At 45.5% G+C, this 18,698-nt stretch overlaps 1 long non-coding RNA gene across 1 annotated transcript in view; it reads left to right on the top strand.

Moving 5' to 3' along the window:
• The window catches only part of LOC110569046 (uncharacterized), a 49,325-nt gene extending 31,775 nt beyond the window's left edge, over window positions 1-17,550 (top strand). Inside the window, exons 4-5 of the long non-coding RNA XR_010338934.1 lie at window positions 16,666-16,868; window positions 17,340-17,550. This is a non-coding gene — a long non-coding RNA (uncharacterized LOC110569046). The remainder of the gene's footprint in view (window positions 1-16,665; window positions 16,869-17,339) is intronic.
• Window positions 17,551-18,698: the final 1,148 nt, after the last annotated feature.

The raw sequence follows: 18,698 nt of genomic DNA, 5'->3' as shown, positions 1-18,698 counted from the left end.
TTATTTTGCTAAATTCATTTAGTAGTTTTAATGCTACTCGTTTTTGTGAGAGCTTTAGGATTTTCCGCATATAAAATAACACCACCTGCAAGCAGATGAATTGACTTTTTCCTTCCCGTTTGGATGCCTTTTCTTTCTTTTTCTTGCTTATGCTCAGGCTAGAACTTCCGGGACTATGCGGTTCTTAGATTGTTTTTGTTTGTTTTTAGAGATGGGGTCTTGCTCTGTTATCCAGGCTGGAGTGCAGTAGTGTGACCGTAGCTCATACAGCCCAAAAATCCTGGGCTCAAGTGATCCCCCTGTCAGCCTGAGTAGCTGGGACTATAGGCATGTGCCACCATGTCCACCTAATTCGTTTGTTTGTTTGTTTTTTGAGACGGGGTCTTGCTCTGCTGCCCAGGCTGGAATGTAGTGGCACAATCTTGGTTCACTGCAACCTCTGCTTCATGGATTCAAGCAATTCTAGTGCCTCAGCTTCACAAGAAGCGGGGACTACAGGCATGCACCACCAGGCCTGGCTAATTTTTGGATTTTTAGTAGAGTTGGGGTTTCACCATGTTGGTCAGGATGGTCTCAATCTCTTGACCTCCTACTCATTTGGGACCCTGGAAAGGGACTTGCCACTCCTTGTGGCCCCAAAGCAATATATGGAATTTGCTAGAGAGAAGAAACAGAGGTGCAAAGTGGTTAGGCAGAGAAAGGGCTTGAATTTGCACTCCTGTACCTCCCTCAGTCCCCATGAGATGTGGAAGGGCACCAGAAATTCCTCTTCATTCTGCTTGGACAGTGAATGGAGGCTGGACCTACAGCCACCAGAACTGCTATGGGGCCACAGATGGATAAAGCAGCTCTGCAGTAGAGGCTGTGGAGTGGACCATCAGGGCCAGATGGAGATCCTGGGTGAGGCTCAGAGTGATGCAGGACGGGTGAGCTCCCAAGTGGAGCTTAGCGCACAAGGGTTCTTGGCTTTGCCCAGGAAAGAACTCAAAGGAAAGCCAGAGGTAGCAGAAAACAGCTTTATTGAACACGCGGCATTACACCTCTGGTGAAGTTACAGCTCTGTGGAACAGAGCAGGACTGTCCTCTAGGCAGAGTAGCCACTCAGGGCAATTTGCAGTCATATTTATACCCACTTAAATTTGCAGTCATATTTATACCCAATTAAATGCATATTTAATTGCATGCAGATTAAAGGGCCATTTATGCAGAAATTTCTAGGGAAGGGGTAGTATACATTGGGTCATTGCTATGGAAAGGGGTTGTAACTTCCGGGTGTTGCCATGGCAATGGTAGATTGACATGGCACACTGGTGGGTGTGTCTGATTGAAAGCTGCTTCTATCCTGGCCCTGTTTTAGCTAGTTCTCAATCTGGTCCTCTGTCTGAGTCCCATCTCTGGAGTCCAGTCCTGCCTCCTACCTCAAGAGGGGTCCGCAGCAGCCCTGATTATGGAGGTCAGACCAATCTGCCTCTTTCTCAAGGATGAACCTCCTCGTACATTTTCTGTTCTGAATCTATCAAGACTTGAGTTTGGAATCAGAAGACTTGGATTAGAATCCATCACATACTGGCTGTTTCATTTTGGGGAAGTCTCTTAAACGTTGAGTATTTTATCTCATCTGCAAAATGGGGGTATTAATATCCCCTTCACAGGTTTTTTATGATGATTAAATGAGATAGCATTTGAAAAAAGTTAGCACAATGCTGGGTATTTCACAGGTACTGAGTAAATGTTCTCCTTCCTCATTTCAGTGTTATTTCCAAGCATCAACTTATTCTGGCCATTAGTCTTCCTGTACTATTCTTACAAGTCCACGCTACTCTTTTTTTTTTTTTGAGATGGGGTTTCGCTCTGTCGCTCAGGCTGACATGAGCTCGCTGTCTGGGCTCATTGCAACCTCCGCCTCCCAGGTTCAAGTGATTCTCGTTCCTCAGACTCCAGAGTAGCTAGGATTACAGGCGCTCCACCATGCCCGGCTAATTTTTGTACTTTTGTATTCTTTTTTTTGCGGGGGGAAACAGAGTCTTGCTTTGTCGCCCAGGCTGGAGTGCAGTGGTGCGATCTCGGCTCACTGCAACCTCCGCCTCCTAGGTTCAAGCGATTCTCCGCCTCAGCCTCCTGCATAGCTGGGACTACAGGTGCCCGCCACCATAGCTGGCTAACTTTTTTTCATATTTTTTTAGTAGTGATGGGGTTTTACCATGTTGGCCAGGCTGAATCTTGAACTTCTGACCTCAAGTGCTCTGCCCACCTCAGCCTCCCAAAGTGCTGGGATTACAGGCGTGAGCCACTGCGCCCGGCCTCCATGCGACCTTGTTTTGTCCCAGTTTGTGAATCACTTCTCTCTTTTGTATAAATCCGCAGGGCTAGTTTACCTGTAAAGCGCAGGGCACTTTACATACAGGACCTAAGAGATTTTTTTTTCTTTCTTCTTCGCTTTTTGAGACAGAGTCCTACTCTGTAGCCCAGGCTGGAGTGCAGTGGCAGGATCTCAACTCACTGCAACCTCTGCCTCCTGGGTTCAAGTGATTCTCCTGCCTCAGCCTCCCGAGTACTGGGATTACAGGCATCCACCACCTCACCTGGCGAATTTTTATATTTTTAGTAGAGACAGGGTTTCGCCATGTTGGCCAGGCTGGTCTCGAACACCCGAGCTCAGGTGATCCTCCCTCCTCAGCCTTCCAAAGTGCTAGGATTATAGGCGTGAGCCACCATGCCCTGCTGGACCTGAGATTTCCACTGGGCTACTACATGTTTGAGATTTGGGGAAAAAATTATTGGCTGCAAAATATCAAAAGAACTTCAAAATTAAAAAACATTAATAGGCCAGGCATGGTGGCTCACACCTGTAATCCCAGCACTTTGGGAGGCTGAGGCAGGTGGATCACCTGAAGTCAGGAGTTCGAGGCCAGGCTGGCCAACCTGGTGAGACCCCATCTCTTTTTCTTTTCTTTTCTTTTTTTTTAAACATTATATTGATCTTGAGAGACCCATCTCTACTAAAAATACAAAAAATTAGCTGGGCATGGTGGCACATGCCTGTAATCCCAGCTACTTAGTAGGCTGAGGCAGGAGAATCGCTTGAACCTGGAAGGCATCAGAGGTTGCAGTGAGCCAAGATCGTGCCATTGCACTCAGGCCTGGGCAGCAGAGTGACACTTTGTTTCAAAAGAAAAAAAAAATACTAGCAAACTGGTCAGGTGCAGTGGCTCACACAATCCCAGCACTTTGGGAGGCCAAGGTGGGTGGATCACCTGAGATCAGGCATTCAAGACCAGCCTGGCCAACATGGAGAAACCCTGTCTCTACTAAAATACAAAAATTAGCTGAGCGTGGTGGCACGTGCCTGTAATTCCAGCTACTTAGTAGGCTGAGGCAGGAGAATCTCTTGAACCCGGGAGGTGGAGGTTGCAGTGAGCCAAGATCATAGCACTGCACTCCAGCCTGGGCGACAGACTCTGTCTCAAAAACAACAACAAAAAGTTAATAAATATTTCATATTACATTAAAAAATTAGATAAATATTTAATGTCAAAAATGTGAACATTATCAGCTAGCCAATTCAATTCTTATATTGTTATAAATAGATCCACAAGTCTTTATCCATAATTCTGGAACCCAGAAAATTCTGAAAAGAACATTTTTTTGTTTTGGGGTAAACTCATTTGGAAGCACAACCTAACCTGTTCTAACACGAACGTATTTATGATCTGTATTTATTCCCCTTAGTGTGAATATTCATGCTTTTTTCCCCAGAAATATAAATGTCTTTGATTATGGGTCCTATAATATACTAGACCCCTATGAAAGTATTACATCATATATGGTATAGGCAGCCTATGATGGTTCTAAAATCTGAAAAGTTTGGATTTCAACAGTATATCTGTTGCTGTAGTCTGGATGTTTGTCCCTCTAAGCCTCATGTTGAAATCTGATCCCCAGTATTGGAAGTGGGGCCCAGTGGGAAGTATTTGGGTCATGGGGGCAGATCCCTCATGAATGGTTTGGTGCCATTCATTCGACATCAATAATGAGTCAGTTCCTGGTCTGTTAGTTCCTACAAGAGCTGGTTGTTGGCTCACACCTGTAATCCCGGCACTTTGGGAGGCCGAGGCGGGTGGATCACGAGGTCAAGAGTTCGAGACCAGCCTGGCCAACGTGGTGAAACCCCGTTCTACTAAAAATATAAAAATTAGCCAGGCGTGGTGGTGCGTGCCTGTAATCCCAGCTACTCGGGAGGCTGAGGCAGGAGAGTCACTTGAATCCAGGAGGCAGAGGTTGCTGTGAGCTGAGATCGTGCCATCGCACTCCAGCCTTGGTGACAGAGTGAGATTCCATCTCCAAAACACAAAAAAAAGATCTGGTTGTTAAAGGAGCCTGGCACGTCCTCCCTCGTTTTCTTGCGTCCCTTCCTGCTGTGTGATCTCTGCACACACTGGTTCTTCTTCACCTTCCACCATGAGTGGAAGCAACCCACGGCTTTCACCAGATGCCCAGCCTTCCAGCCAGCAGAATCATGAGCCAAATAAACCTTTTGACTTGAGAAGTTATCCAGCATCAGATATTCCTTTACACAACACAAACAGATTAAGACATCTTCGCAGGAGGATCAGATAAATGGTTGCATACTTGTGTAACTAATATGTGGGATAGGAATAGCTTTTCATGTGTTTATTATACTGTGTGTGGGAGATTCCAAAATAAGTGTGCCTGTGGCCTAAAGGCCTTAAAAAGGCACTGGAAGTCTCTCCCAGTGCCAAGAGCATGGTTTGCGCTTTTGGGAGAATTACATCCTTTTTAAAAGGCTGCTTGACTAGTAAGTGCATGAAAAGATGCTCAACATCATTAGTCATTAGGTAAAGGCAAATTAAAACACAGTCAGGTACCATTTTATGCCAATTAGAATAACTGTGATAAATAAGACAGGCCAGGTGTGGTGGCTCATGCCTGTAATCCCAGCACTTTGTGCTTGAGCTCAGGAGTTCGAGACCAGCCTAAGAAATATGGCAAAATCCCATCTCTACAAAAAAAATACAAAAATTAGCCAGGCGTGGTGGCGCACGCCTGTAGTCTCAGCTACGCAGGAGGTTGAAGCAAGAGGATTTCTTGAGCCTGGAAGGTTGAGGCTGCAGAAAGCCAAGATCTCACCACTGCACTCCACCCGGGGCGACAGCGTGAGACCCTGCCAGTCTCAAAAAAATGAAAGTTACAACAAATAAATAAATAAGACAACAGCCAATGTGTGTGGGGATATGGAGTAGCTGGAACCCTCCTACACTGCTGGTGGGAATGTAAAGTGGTGACGTCACTTGGAAAAACAGTTTGGAAGTTCCTCAGAGAGTTAAACATAAAACTACCAGACAACCCAGCAATTTTGCTTTTGGGTGTCTGCCCAAGAGACAGGAACACATGTCCACAGAAAGACTTGCATGTGAATGTTCATAACAACCAAAATCTGTAAATAACCTGTGTCTGTCAAATGGCAGATGGATAGATAAAATGTGATATGTGACAGGGTCGTCCTCTGTCACCCAGGCTGGAGTGCAGTGGCATGATCACAGCTTACTGCAGCCTCAGCCTCCTGGACTCAAGTGATCCTCCTGCCTCAGCCTCCCAAGTAACTGGGATCACAGGTATACTCTACCATGCCCTACTAGTTTTTATTTTTTTATTTTTTTTGTAGAGACAGGATCTTCCTATGTTTTCCAAGCTGCTCTCAAACTTCTGGGTTCAAGTGATCCTCCTGCCTTAGCCTCCCAAAGTGATGGAATTGCAGGCACGAGCCACTGTGCCTGAGCACATATGATGGAATACTATTCAGCAATAAAAAGAAATAAACTTATCAATACACACTAGATCATAGATGTACCTTGAGAACAATATGCTAAGTGAAAGAAGGCAAACACACGAGGCCACATATAGTATCGTTCCGTTTATATGAAATGTCTTGAAAAGGCAAATTCAGGCTGGGTATGGTGGCTCACGCCTGTAATACCAGCACTTTGGGAGGCCGAGGCGGGTGGATCACGAGGTCAAGAAATCCAGACTATCCTGGTCAACATGGTGAAACCCCGTCTCTACTAAAAAATACAAAAATTAGCTGGGCGTGGTGGCACGTGCCTGTAGTCCCAGCTGCTCAGGAGGCTGAGGCAGGAGAATTGCTTGAACCTGGGAGGCGGAGGTTGCAGTGAGCCGAGATCCCACCACTGCACTCCAGCCTGGTGCCTGGCAACAGAGCGAGACTCTGTCTCAAAAAAAAAAAAAAAAGGCAAATTCATAAAATCATAAAGTAGATTAGTGGTTGTTGGGGTCTTGGCGTGGGGTTAACTGTAAATGAACATTCGTTGCCCTCGTTTCTGACAGCATTCAATCTTAAACAAATCCCTACTTCTTTAGACTCTCCCCAAATCATCCCACTAAAGCCCAAATCCTGTAACAGATTCTTTTTAACACTCTCTGACGCTCCCCATGGTTCCCTGTGATCTGTGTCCTCCTTTCTTGCAGTAAGTAATAAAGCCGCCTTGTTTAACTGCAGGTGTGTTTCTAGTGGTCTTTGGCAGAAGGGTACTGACAAATGAAATGGTCACTTTCTGCAAGTTCCTATCACTGCCACATCATCAGCCACTGCTTTCTTCTGTGTTGGTCTATAGTAAGCTCAAAGAATTTGATCATCGATATAAATATTGATAATAATGAATTATAATCTTTCCAATAAAAGAGGAATCCACGAATCCATACTGATATAAATGAATGAATGAATGCATAAAGGAGAAGTGAAAGTTCTACTTTCTATTAGATGCCAATGAGTAAGTATAGAAGAAATAATGGAATTAGAAAATTGCAATTTTGTACAGGTCACAGAATAATTGATTCATGCCAGAGCCATCATGATGAGGAATGGGATGACTATACAGTCTCAAAGTATCTCTCCTTAAAAAATTATCTGTATGCCATACTTACTAATTAGCTTTACAGTGGAGAAATCTGGCAGACCTCTTTTTAAGTGAGTGGTGACAGTTATCATCACTAAAGTGACAAATTGACATTGTGTATTTCCTATGATGCACTAAGAAAAACTTGGCACCCCTTCTGGGTTATTCCTACTAAAAATGCATAAATCATGAGTAGTTGAAGAAGTTCAATTAGACAAATCCAAATTGAGGGACAAAATAACTACAAAATAACTAGCTTATACTCTTCAAAATGTCCAAGTGATGAAAGAGAAGAAAAGACTAAGGAAGTGTTCCCGATTGACAGACAGAAGAGATGTAACAGTTAAATGCAGTGTGTATTCCTGGACTGGGTCCTGGACCTATCAAAGACATTATTGGAGGCTGGGCGTGGTGGCTCATGCCCGTAATCCCACCACTTTGGGAGGCTGAGGCCAGTGGATCACCTGAGGTCAGGAGTTTGAGACCAGCCTGGCCAAAATGGTGAAACCCCATCTCTACTAAAAATATAAGAAATTAGCTAGGCATGGTGGCAGGTGCCTGTAATCCCAACTACTTGGGACACTGAGGCAGGAGAATCACTTGAACCCGGGAGGCACAGGTTGCAGTGAGCTGAGAGCTCGCCACTGCACTCCAGCCTGGGCAACAGAGCAAGACTCTGTCTCAAAAAAATGAAATAAAATAAAATAAAATATCCACAATTGGAAAATCTGGGAGAAGTGTATACAGGAGCTCTTTGTACAAACTCTACAACATTTATGTACATTTTAAATCATTCGGCCAGGTGCGGTAGCTCACACCTGTAATCCCGGCACTTTGGGAGGCTGAGGCTGGTGGGTCACTTGAGGTCAGGTGTTCCAGACCAGCCTGGCCAACATAGGGAAACCCCGTCTCTACTAAAAATACAAAAATTAGCCAGGCGTGGTGGCGCGCACCTGTAATCCCAGCTACTCCGGAGGCTGAGGCAGGAGAATTGCTGGAACCCAGAAGGTGGAGGTTGCAGTGAGCTGAGACCACGCCACTGCACTCCAACCTGGGCAACAGAGCAAGACTCTGTCTCAAAAAAAAATTTTTTTTTAATCATTTAAAAATAAAAAGTAAAAGGAAGAAAAAGAAAAAGTAAGTCTAGAGGTTCTGCGTGCGTCTATGTCCAGTGTCCTTCCTTTGGACCAGAACTGAACTGGGTACTGCCTCCAGGAGAGGGCAGCAGACCTCTGGCCATGTGATTGAAGCCTTCCGTTACATTTTAATGATTTCTTCTTACTGTTAACATGGTCACCTTTTTACTTCTTCAATTTGAATCTAGCATCTTCTCAGCCAGTAGGTTTCAACTAGGAATTCAGATCACTTATTTATGTAGTTTTATTAATATACAGATACTCAGAAATTCAGACTCACTGAATCTCTTGATGTTCTTAACATATTCTTTGTATGTTCTTGCTGTAAACTTAGCAAATTCATGATATATGATGTTTTAAAATGTATGCCTAAGAATAGCCATTCAAAGACCCCCGAATACTCCTGACCCCCTTCTTATATAGGATATATTGTCAGGATTGTTATATGTTATATCTTCATTTTTTTCTCTGTAACGATTCTGTTCATCCCTTTATATAAATTAGATTACCGTTCACTGTCTTTTTTTGAAGATCTAGTTAATTGTCACATTTATAATGATTTTGTCAAAAGCTCTTTTTTTTTCTTTTTTGGAGACAGTTTCTCTCTGTTGCCCAGGCTGGAGTGCAGAGGCATGATCTTGGCTCACTGCCACCTTCACTTCCCGAGATCAAGCGATTCTCCTGCCTCAGCCTCCTGAGTAGCCAGAATTACAGGTGTGGTCTACCATGCCTGGCTAATTTTTGTATTTTTAGTAGAGATGAGGTTTCACCACGTTGGCCAGGCTGGTCTTGAACTCCTGACGTCAAGTGGTCCACTCACCTCGGCCTCCCAAAGTGCTGAGATTACAGGCGTGAGCCACCACGCCCGGCCCAAAAGCTGTTGTTGGATTGACTTTATTATCCTGTTTTGCATTTCACAGAAAAACCAAATTTCCTTGTCAGTGGTGCAATTCTTGTAATGAACTCTCATCGGATCTTTCATGTTTTAAAATAATGAGTAATAAATTAGTAAGCTAATTATAACCATTTTAAGTCTTTTGTTATCTACAGATAGTTTTTTATTTTACTCTGATACTTCCCTGAAAGCTCAACAATCAGCTACAGCCACAGTGCTCCGTATTCCATAAAGGATTATCACAGAATCCTGTGGGAAAGGACTATGCTGGGTACTTTGGGCATCGTATCTGATGGCAGCACTTAAACAGCTTTGAGACCATACAAGTAGACTGAGTCAGGATTTCTAGAACTCTAGTTGAGAAGCCAATGGATTTCATGAGATTGTTAACTGAAGATTTACTCGAATAATAATTAATTACAAAGGATCAAATGAACTGAGAAGGGACACTTGCAGTTTTCATTTGAAATATTGTTGATGTTGTTGTAATATTTTTTCTTTTTTCTTTTTGAGAGAGAGTCTCACTCTGTTGCCCAGACTGGAGTACAGTAGTGCAATCTTGGCTCACTGCAACCTCTGCCTCCCGGGTTCAAGCAATTCTCCTGCCTCAGCCTCCCAAGTAGCTGGGATTACAGGTGTGCACCACCACTCCCGACTAATTTTTGTATTTTTAATAGAGACGGGGTTTCACCATGTTGGCTAGGCTGATCTTGAACTCCTGATCTCAAGTGATACACCTGCCTTGGCCTCCCAAAGTGCTGGGATTGGAGGCATGAGCCACTGAGTCTGGCCATTATAATATCCTATTTTCCAGATATTTAAGAAAGCCCATTTTATTTCCTCTTAAGCTATGTATAACTCAACGATTTAGTAATTATAACTCTTTTTTTAAGACTGTTTTTCACAGTGAAGCGAAACATTTGTAAATGATATCTTATTCTCCCTGCCTGACCTCTACAGAATTTGGAAACTCTTATAAAATAGTCTTAATTTCATGACAATATAATTATTGTATTTTCATGACAATGTGGTTATTGGCATAGGTTCGATGGGACTGTCTTCCTTTTTACCAGGATAGAATTGGAAACGTTGGTTATGCAAGGCCTTGTCTGGAGTATCATATTTTAGAAGGTGCTCATTTAATCAAATATGATAGATATTTCTAAAGAACTCAGGTCGACTTTGTGGAACCAACGCTGACAAGGCCCTTCCAGGAAAACTGGCCTGGTACCTGGTTTATAGCGTTGGCAGTCTCACAAATCCAGGTAGGATATTTTGAGGACCTCAAGAAGAGAGGAATTCACTCAAATTGGTGAAATCTGGTGGTGAGTTCTTAGTGTGGCTATCTGGCTTCAAGAGGCTTTCGAAAGTCAAATTTGAGATTTTTTGAAAACTTTTAGCAAAGCAAACTGAAGAAGGTCTGAATGGTAGTTTACCACCCTTGTTGTACATATGAAAATACGGAAGCCAAATGTTATGAAACCAGTTTCATTTTGTGGCCAAAAAGAATCTTTCTACCAGGCACAGTGGCATGTGCTTGTAGCCCTACTCAGGAGGCTGAGGTGAGATCATGGAGTTCAATATCAGCCTGGGCAACGTAGCAAAGCCCCATCTCAATCAATCAATCAATCAATCGATCACTCAAACAAGTTAGCTGGATGTACTGGGACACAGTTTTAGTCTCAGGTTCTTCGGAGGTTGAGGGGAGAGGATTAATTGAGCCCAGGAGTTTGAGGTTGTAGTGAGCTATGATCGTGTCTCTGCACTCCAGCCTGGATGACTGAGTGAGATTCTGTCTCTTAAGAAAAAAAGGCTGGGCGGGGTGGCTCACGCCTGTAATCCCAGCACTTTGGGAGGCTGAGATGGGCCGGTCACTTGAGGTCAGGAGTTAGAGACCAGCCTGGCCAACATGGTGAAACTTCATCTCTACTAAAAAAACAAAAATCATCTGGGTGTGGTGGCAGGTGCCTGTAATCTCAGCTAGTCCAGAGGCTGAGGCAAGAGAATCGGTTGGAACTGGGAGGCGGAGGTTGCAGTGAGCTGAGTTCGCACCACTGCACTCCAGCCTGGACGACAGAGCGAAGCCCTGTCTCCAAAAAAAAAGAGAAGAAGAAAAAGAATAAAAAAAGGATAATCTTTCTGGCTGGCCTGAAGGTAGTGGGTTATCTCGATTGATTGTTCATAGTCAGTTACAGATGGGATTCCTTGTTCTATTCCTTCCCTCTTTCTCCCTACTGCACTTGACTAGTCTTAAAAAAAAAACAACAACGTATAACCTTCCCTGGAGATTAGAAAGGAAGTTATTGAAAAGGGAGAAGGTTATAGAAAAAAGTTTTGTATTTCCATGAGCAACTATTCATTGACCGTAGCAACTATTCCCAGCTGTTGGATTCTAGCCCTGTTTACTGTCTTTGAGCTATTTTGCAGCTCTTTTTACATTGCAGGCAATTGATGAATATTCTTGAAGACAAAAACCAACCAGTTAACAAGATTAATTTTATTCAGGTTATCGCAGTACGGCGGTTACCCAGATCTGAAGGTCAGGGTGTCTTGACAGGGAAGTTTTGTCTTAGACTTTTATAGGGATGAGCAGACAAATTATAGGTGGGGTGATTTACAGTTGGGATTGTTTTGCAATCAGAGGGAGTCCTGGCCAGTTAGCTGACCAGGAAATGTTTCCCTCTATGTCTAGCTGGTTTCGGGGATAAGTCATCCTAATCTCAGCTAATCATTCATGTGACAAAAAACGGGGAGTTGGAAGGTCTGTGTCTGGTCTCGTGGGCAGGTTCAGGCAAAAGGGGAAAAGACTGGCCTTATCACAGGTCGAGGGAGTCACGTGTAAGTCCTATGGGAATCGTGACAAAGAACGGACAGTGAGTCTTGTCTAGTTATGTGGGGAAGAGTGGTTCTTTGCAGTAAGCCATTTCCCAGAGCACAAAAGGGTTGCGGGATTTCTTAACCATTGCCATTTTCTGGGAACACAGGATTCAGGTAAAGTTGGACATTGTCAATATGCAAACTCTCTCTTGTCCTGTAGACTTCCAGTTGACTTTCCCCCCAACCCCCGAGGAAAAACCAGTTGTGTCTCCATTTGCAATTTGATATCTTTACTCTATATAAATTGATGGTTCTTGACTTTTCCTTGGAGCCTTTTATGACATCTGCCTGATTATCTCATATCACATGAGTTTAACCAATTCTTTAACACATTCCTTTTCACATTCATAGGAGATTTTGCCCTTTTCTGAAAATTAGCTTTTAACAGTACAATCCGTAGAGTCTATTCAGATCTCACAAGTTACACGCGCTTTCATCTGTGCATGTGAACAAGCCAGTTTTTGAGGATCCCATGAGAGGTAAGGAAATTCTGAGAGCTGGGGAAGATGGGTCAGTCCAAAGGCTGATGGCGGCCACAGTGGAGACTGATACTCTGAGGTTGAGTTACCAGCTAGAGTGAGATAGGACTTCTTTGGTGGGATTGTTCTGAATTCAGAGTCTAATGTTTACGTTTTCATGTTTAAGAATTACCTAATTTCTGCACTCCCTGGCAATGGCCTGGATGTGTTAAAATAGAGGACTGGCTGGGCGTAGTGGCTCATGCCTGTAATCCCAGCACTTTGGGAGACTGAGATGGGTGGATCATGAGGTCAGGAGTTCGAGACCAGCCTGGTCAACATGGTGAAACCCCATGTCTACTAAAAATACAAAAAATTAGCTGAGTGTGGTGGTGCACGCCTGTAATCCCAGCTACTCTGGAGGCTGAGTCAGGAGAATTGCTTGAACCCAGGAGGTGGAGGTTGTGGTGAGCAGAGATCGTGCCATTGCACTCCAGGCTGGGCAACAGAGCAAGACTCCATCTCAAAACAAACAAACAAACAAACAAACAGGGGACTGAGAGTTTGACAAATTCGAGTCCAAATCTCAGTTTGACCACTTACTTGCTATGTGATCAGGGAAGGATGTTAACCTTTGCTATTTTGATGTTCTTACCTTCTAAGTGGAAATAATATTAGTACCTACCCCACAGAATTGCTGTAAGGTTCAGATGAGTAGTGAATGTGATGGGCTTGGCTTAAAGAAAGCACTCAGCAAATGTTGGCTACTATTATTAAAATAACTTTCTATGTCCAGTCCAAGAGGAGCCTAAATTAACAACCTTTCCTGAAAACCCGTAGAAGCCACCGGGCCTCTGCTTCGCACCAGACCCCTCAACACTTAAGCAGAGTTCTTGCTCAACCAGGACAGATGGAATAACACTTTATCAACTCGTCAACTCGGCAGCAGGTCAATCAGGAAAATCAGAGCTGCATATTAGTTATAATGTAATCATTGCTTTCTCTGGAACTTTTTTTTTTTTTGAAACGGAGTCTCACTCTGTCGCCCAGGCTGCAGTGCAATGGTGTAGTCTCGGCTCACTGCAACCTCTGCCTCCCGGGTTCAGCAATTCTCTTGCCTCAGCCTCTCGAGTAGCTGGGATTACAGTTGCCCAGCACCACACCTGGCTAATTTTTGTATTTTTAGTAGAGATGGGGTTTCACCATGTTGGCCAGGCTGGTCTCGAACTCCTGACCTCGTGATCTGCCCGCCTCCACCTCCCAAAGTGCTGGGATTAAAGGTGTGAGCCACCGTGCCCGGCCTTCTCTGGAACTTTTGTATTTCTTTTCATGTAACTTTATTTTTTAATGAAGGTAATTCACTAAGTCTGAATGCGATTTATTTGTAGATTTTTATAAAGCTGTTCATGTATTTTACAAATCACAAAAGGAATCTGACAGTGTGTCCAAATTTTAGTCAGGAACATATGGGTAGTTTAGGTATACTCTGCACGGCATGCACTTCTGCATATACCCTAAGGTCACCAAGGACCTCACAGGGGGAGGGTCCCCGCATCGAGGCGGTGAGGACTAGCAAATCCTAGCCCTTTTTTTCCAGGTCTTTTGATTTTCATATCACTAAGGACCGACCGTTCCTGATAACCTGCGAACGCAGGGTTGCTAAAATGATGCATTTGTAAACTAAAATTTGCACATGACTTGAGTGTCCTCAGGATTCAAATCTGACATTCTACTAAGATCCTGTAGCCTCTTGTCTGGCACTCTTGTCTGCAAGCAGACGTTAGGATCTCTAAGGAGGCTCTCAAACCTACCAAGGCTAGGGCTCACGTTAAAGGTTCTGCCTTAATTAGCCTGGGGTGAGATCCAGAGCTTGTGTTTGATTCATCCTCAAGTCTCGAACAGGGCTTAGCCAAGGACATTTGATCTTACTATCTATCACCTGTGCCCAATAAATGATTGTTAAGGCCGGGTGCGGTAGCTCACATCTGTACAGCACTTTGGGAGACGCAGGCAGGTGGATCAAGAGGTCAGGAGTTCAAGACCGGCCTGGCCAAGATGGTGAAACCCCGACTCTACTAAACATACAAAAAATTAGCCAGGTGTGGTGGAGGGCACCTGTAATCCCAGCTACTCAGGAGGCTGAGGCAGAGAATTGCTTGAACCTGGGAGGCGGAGGTTGCAGTAAGCAGATCACACCACTGCACTCCAGCCTGGGAACATGGAGTTCGAGGCCAGCCTGACCAACATAGAGAAACCCCGACTCTACTAAAAATACAAAATTAGCTGGGCGTGGTGGCACGTGCCTGTAATCCAGCTACTTGGGAGGCTGAGGCAGAAAATTGCTTAAACCTGGGAGGTGGAGGTTGCAGTGAGCCGAGATCATGCCATTGGGAGACAGGCGGAGACTCTGTCTCAAAAAAAAAAAAAGTTTGTTAAATGCATAGCTGAAGCCTCACCCAAAGAAAAAACTATGGCCAGGCACGCTGGCTCATGCCCGTAATCCCAGCACTTTGGGAGGCCGAGGTGGGTGAATCACAAGGTCAGAAGTTCGAGACCAGCCTGGCCAATATGGTGAAACCCCGTCTCTACTTATAATACAAAAATTAGCTGAGTGTGGTGGTGAGTGCCTGTAGTCCCAGCTAGTCGGGAGGCTGAAGAAGGAGAATTGCTTGAACTGGGGAGGCAGAGGTTGCAGTGAGCCGAGATCATGCCACTGCACTCCAGCCTGGGCAACAGAGTGAGACTCCATCTCAAAAAAAAAAAAGAAGAAAAGAAAAAAAGAAAAAGAAAAAGAAAAAACTACAAAAACAAAATCACTGAAAGAGTCGCCCGATGTCAGGCAAGTCACATACCCTCTGAGCCTCTTGGAAAGTCGTTTCTACCTCCTCGGGGTGTTGTAAAATAATGCCCGAAGCCAGCCAGGCAGAAGTTATCAGGAGCCCTGCTCTGCCGACTCGGCCTGTACAGGTAACCCCTCCCCCATTTCCCATTCTTTTCCTGACGTCATTTATTTATCTTCTTTATTGTCAGTCTCTTCTCTCTCCCTGCGGTGTGAGCTCCATGAGGATGGGATTTCTATTAGTTTGCTTCATTGCTGTATCCTCATCACTCAGAACAGTGTCTAGCACATAGTAGGTGCTCAACAAATATTATTATTTTTGTTGTTTTTCGAGATGGAGTCTAAAAGGCTAGAGTGCAGTGGTGAGATCTCGGCTCACTGCAACCTCCGCCTCCCAGGTTGAAGTGATTCTTATGCCTCTAGACTCCTGAGTAGCTGGGACTACAGGCACGTGCCACCACACCTGGCTAATTTTTGTATTTTTTAGTAGAGATGGGGTTTTGCCATGTTGGCCAGGCCGGTCTCGAACTCCTAACCTCAGGTTATCCACCTGCCTCAGCCTCCCAAAGTGCTGGGATTACAGATGTGAGCCACCGCGCCTGGCTCAATAAATACTTATTAACAGAGAATGACATGTGTTAGCCTATTCTTTTTAAACTAATCCTTTTCCTCCATACCAATAACATGAGTTACTTTTCTGGTACATATTTGTAGTCATTTATGGTAAAGTCTTTCGTTTCTGTTCAATTCTATTTCTAACATAAAGATGTATACTCTGAATTCATTCTAATTTGGAAACGCAGTCTCATTTCTGGGAGTGTTAGCAGGGGTTCTCTTTAAGCAGAGTGAGGGCCGGAGCAGAGATCCTGGCATGTTTGGGACTGGTTACGTGGGTATGCTGGGTATGCAGACTGCAGCAGAGAAGCAGCGCCTGGCACGGCCTCAACTGAACCCTGCTGTTCACACTCAGAACTCAACTCTTAAATGTTCCAGAGGCGGAAGAGCAGGGCGTCCATCGCGAGGCTGAACTGCACCCACAGCTCCACTAGCTGGGTCTTTGTCCATCCTGAGTCTCCATCTAGCTCGGTCTCTCCGGGTCTCACCTCCTTCCCTAACTCCCCCGGCTCCTTAGGGCCTGTGGAGAGGACAGAGACTCGGTCATGAAGTGGGAAGGGGACAGGATTAGAGAAGCGTGGGGCCAGTGGGAAGGGCGAGTATGGGCAGTGCTGACTTCCGTCACCAGGCGGGTGGGTGGGGGTGAGACCCGGGCCCTCATTTCCCTTCTGGGGCACAATGGGACAGCATCTCCCTGGGCTGATGCAGGACAGCAGCAGGGAGTGGAGTCACTGAGGCAGGGGTGGGGGCTGGGTGGTGGCCACGTGCAGCAGGTGGGTGATGAAGACGGTCTCCAGCAGGCTGACCACTATTAGGAACAGGCAAAATAGACACCTGGGGTGGAGGTGAGGCGCGGGCTTGATGCAGGTCTGCAGGTGCCACCACTAAGCCCCCATGTCCCTATTTCACACAGGGCCCTCTCCGAGATGCCCTTCCGCCTCAGTAACCCCAGCAGCCCCAGGACTTCTCTTTCTTCTTCCGTTTTCCAACTGTCGGTGGAGCTGGACTGCTGAGGACTGCCACTAGCAGGGAGCAGTGTATTCACCAGGAGCAGGAAGACGCGGCAGCCCAGCCTGAGCGTGGCCTTGAAAGGGGCACAATTCCCACTTTCTGCTGGTAGGTAGAAGCTGAGGGCGTCGATGGCAACCAGAAAGTCCCCAGGGGCCAGCAGCGGTGGCTTAGGCTTGTAATCCCAGCACTTTGGGAGGCTGATCTGGGAGGATCTCTTGAAGCTGGGTGTTCGAGGTTACAGTGAGCTGTGATTGTGCCATGAGAGCAGTGGGGGCCTTCCTGGCCCCCAAGAGTACAGGGATGCCCAGGTCTGCGCCATGGTTTGGGTGACTGCAGCTGTGCCGGGGAGGGTGGGGCTCCTGCCTGTTCAGTGTCGGGTGCAGCCGGGCTCTGCCTGCCTGCTGCAGGCAGGCATGATGGCAGTGGCACTCCAGATGGGCCACTGCTGCCGTCACTCCTAGGTTCAAGTCCCACCTTACCATGCACACATCCCCAGTCAGCAAATACCCTACTGTTCCTTTTATGTATTTAAGTAAACGAGTTTGCCTTTTTTTTTTTTTTTTTTTTTTGAGGCAGAATTGCGCTCTGTCACCCAGGCTGGACTGCAGTGACACAACCACAGCTGATTGTCACCTCAAACTCCTGGGCCCAAGCGATCCTCTCATCTCAGCCTCCTGAGTAGCTGGGACTACAAGCATGCACCACCACACTCGGTTAATTTTAATTTTTTTAGTAGAGATGAGATCTTGCTGTGTTGCCCAGGCTGAACTCAAACTCCTGGCCTTGAGTGCTCTCACCTCAGCCTCCCAAAGTGCTGGGATTACAGGTATAAACCACTGTGTGCAGCGCCTCATCTCCTTTTAAATTCTGGTTTCTTTTCTCTCCCTGGTGATAACTGTCTCCCCTTTTGTAGCTAACGAAATCTTACTGGCCTTTCACTTCCCACTTCAGGGAAATCGTAAGCTGGACTCTGGATACGTTTGGGCCCTGAGCTTACTTCAGGACTTCCAACTGTATGCCCTCTTTCGCCCTGTATTTTCCATCTATGTCTTTCAAAGTTGATTGGCAGCCTTGGAAGCTATTTGTCATCAACCCTGGCCCCATTCTGATTGTATATATTTATTCCCTTGGGCGCTGTCAATTTCAATAAATGTGATTTTGCAAGCAAAGCCAGAAAAAAAAAGGGTAGGAGAGAGTAGAGAAAGAAACGGAATCTCCCATACCCTATATAAGCACAGAAATGATGACAGTGCTGAAGGTGGCATCTTAATTCCCGTGCGGGATCATTCATGGCATGAAACCAGGACCTAAGAGGTCCCAGGTGACAGTTCACCTTTTCCATCACAAGTCACAAAAGAAGGGCAGGTGAGAAAAATACAGGTTGCGTGGAAAATGTAGGTGAAAGACAGGACTGGAGCCCATTGGGAATGCGTTTCTTGGTAACATACTTCCACAAGGGCAGGACTCAAGGATAAATGTTCCCTGCAGAAATATTACTGTGGCATTCCTATTCGTGTCTCCCCACCACGTAGGATGCGCATCTAACTTGCACAGCATTCACTCAGGATTCACTGCTCATCCCTGAAACGGGGCAATGTTGGGTTGACCATGTAAAGAGTCTCATTCCTCATTAGAAGCCATGGATCCTAGTTCCATGTCATAAGGCAAAAAGAATAATTAAAAAAAAAAAAAAGCCATGGAAAGGATCCAGGGACCAGGTCTCGCCACTTCCAGTATGGCAGACAGGGTGAAGATGTTGACATGAGTGGGAGGCTGTAGCTGATGACTGGACAGAGGCTTTCTGGTTAAATATGGTCCACCCCCTGCCGGTGAAAGTCTGAGCAATTGATGGTGAAAGTATTGGTCCTTCCTGTGGAGAGCTGAGACCTTCTGCGTTTCCTAAATGAGAGATACCAGGGCTCGGGCCTGAGAGCC

Source organism: Aotus nancymaae, unplaced genomic scaffold (assembly GCF_030222135.1).
Source record: "Aotus nancymaae isolate 86718 unplaced genomic scaffold, 86718_ANA_hifiasm-v0.15.2.pri h1tg000067l, whole genome shotgun sequence".
Lineage (NCBI taxonomy): Eukaryota > Metazoa > Chordata > Mammalia > Primates > Aotidae > Aotus > Aotus nancymaae.
The sequence above is the reverse complement of the archived record's forward strand: the minus strand, read 5'-3'. Positions and strand labels throughout refer to the sequence as shown.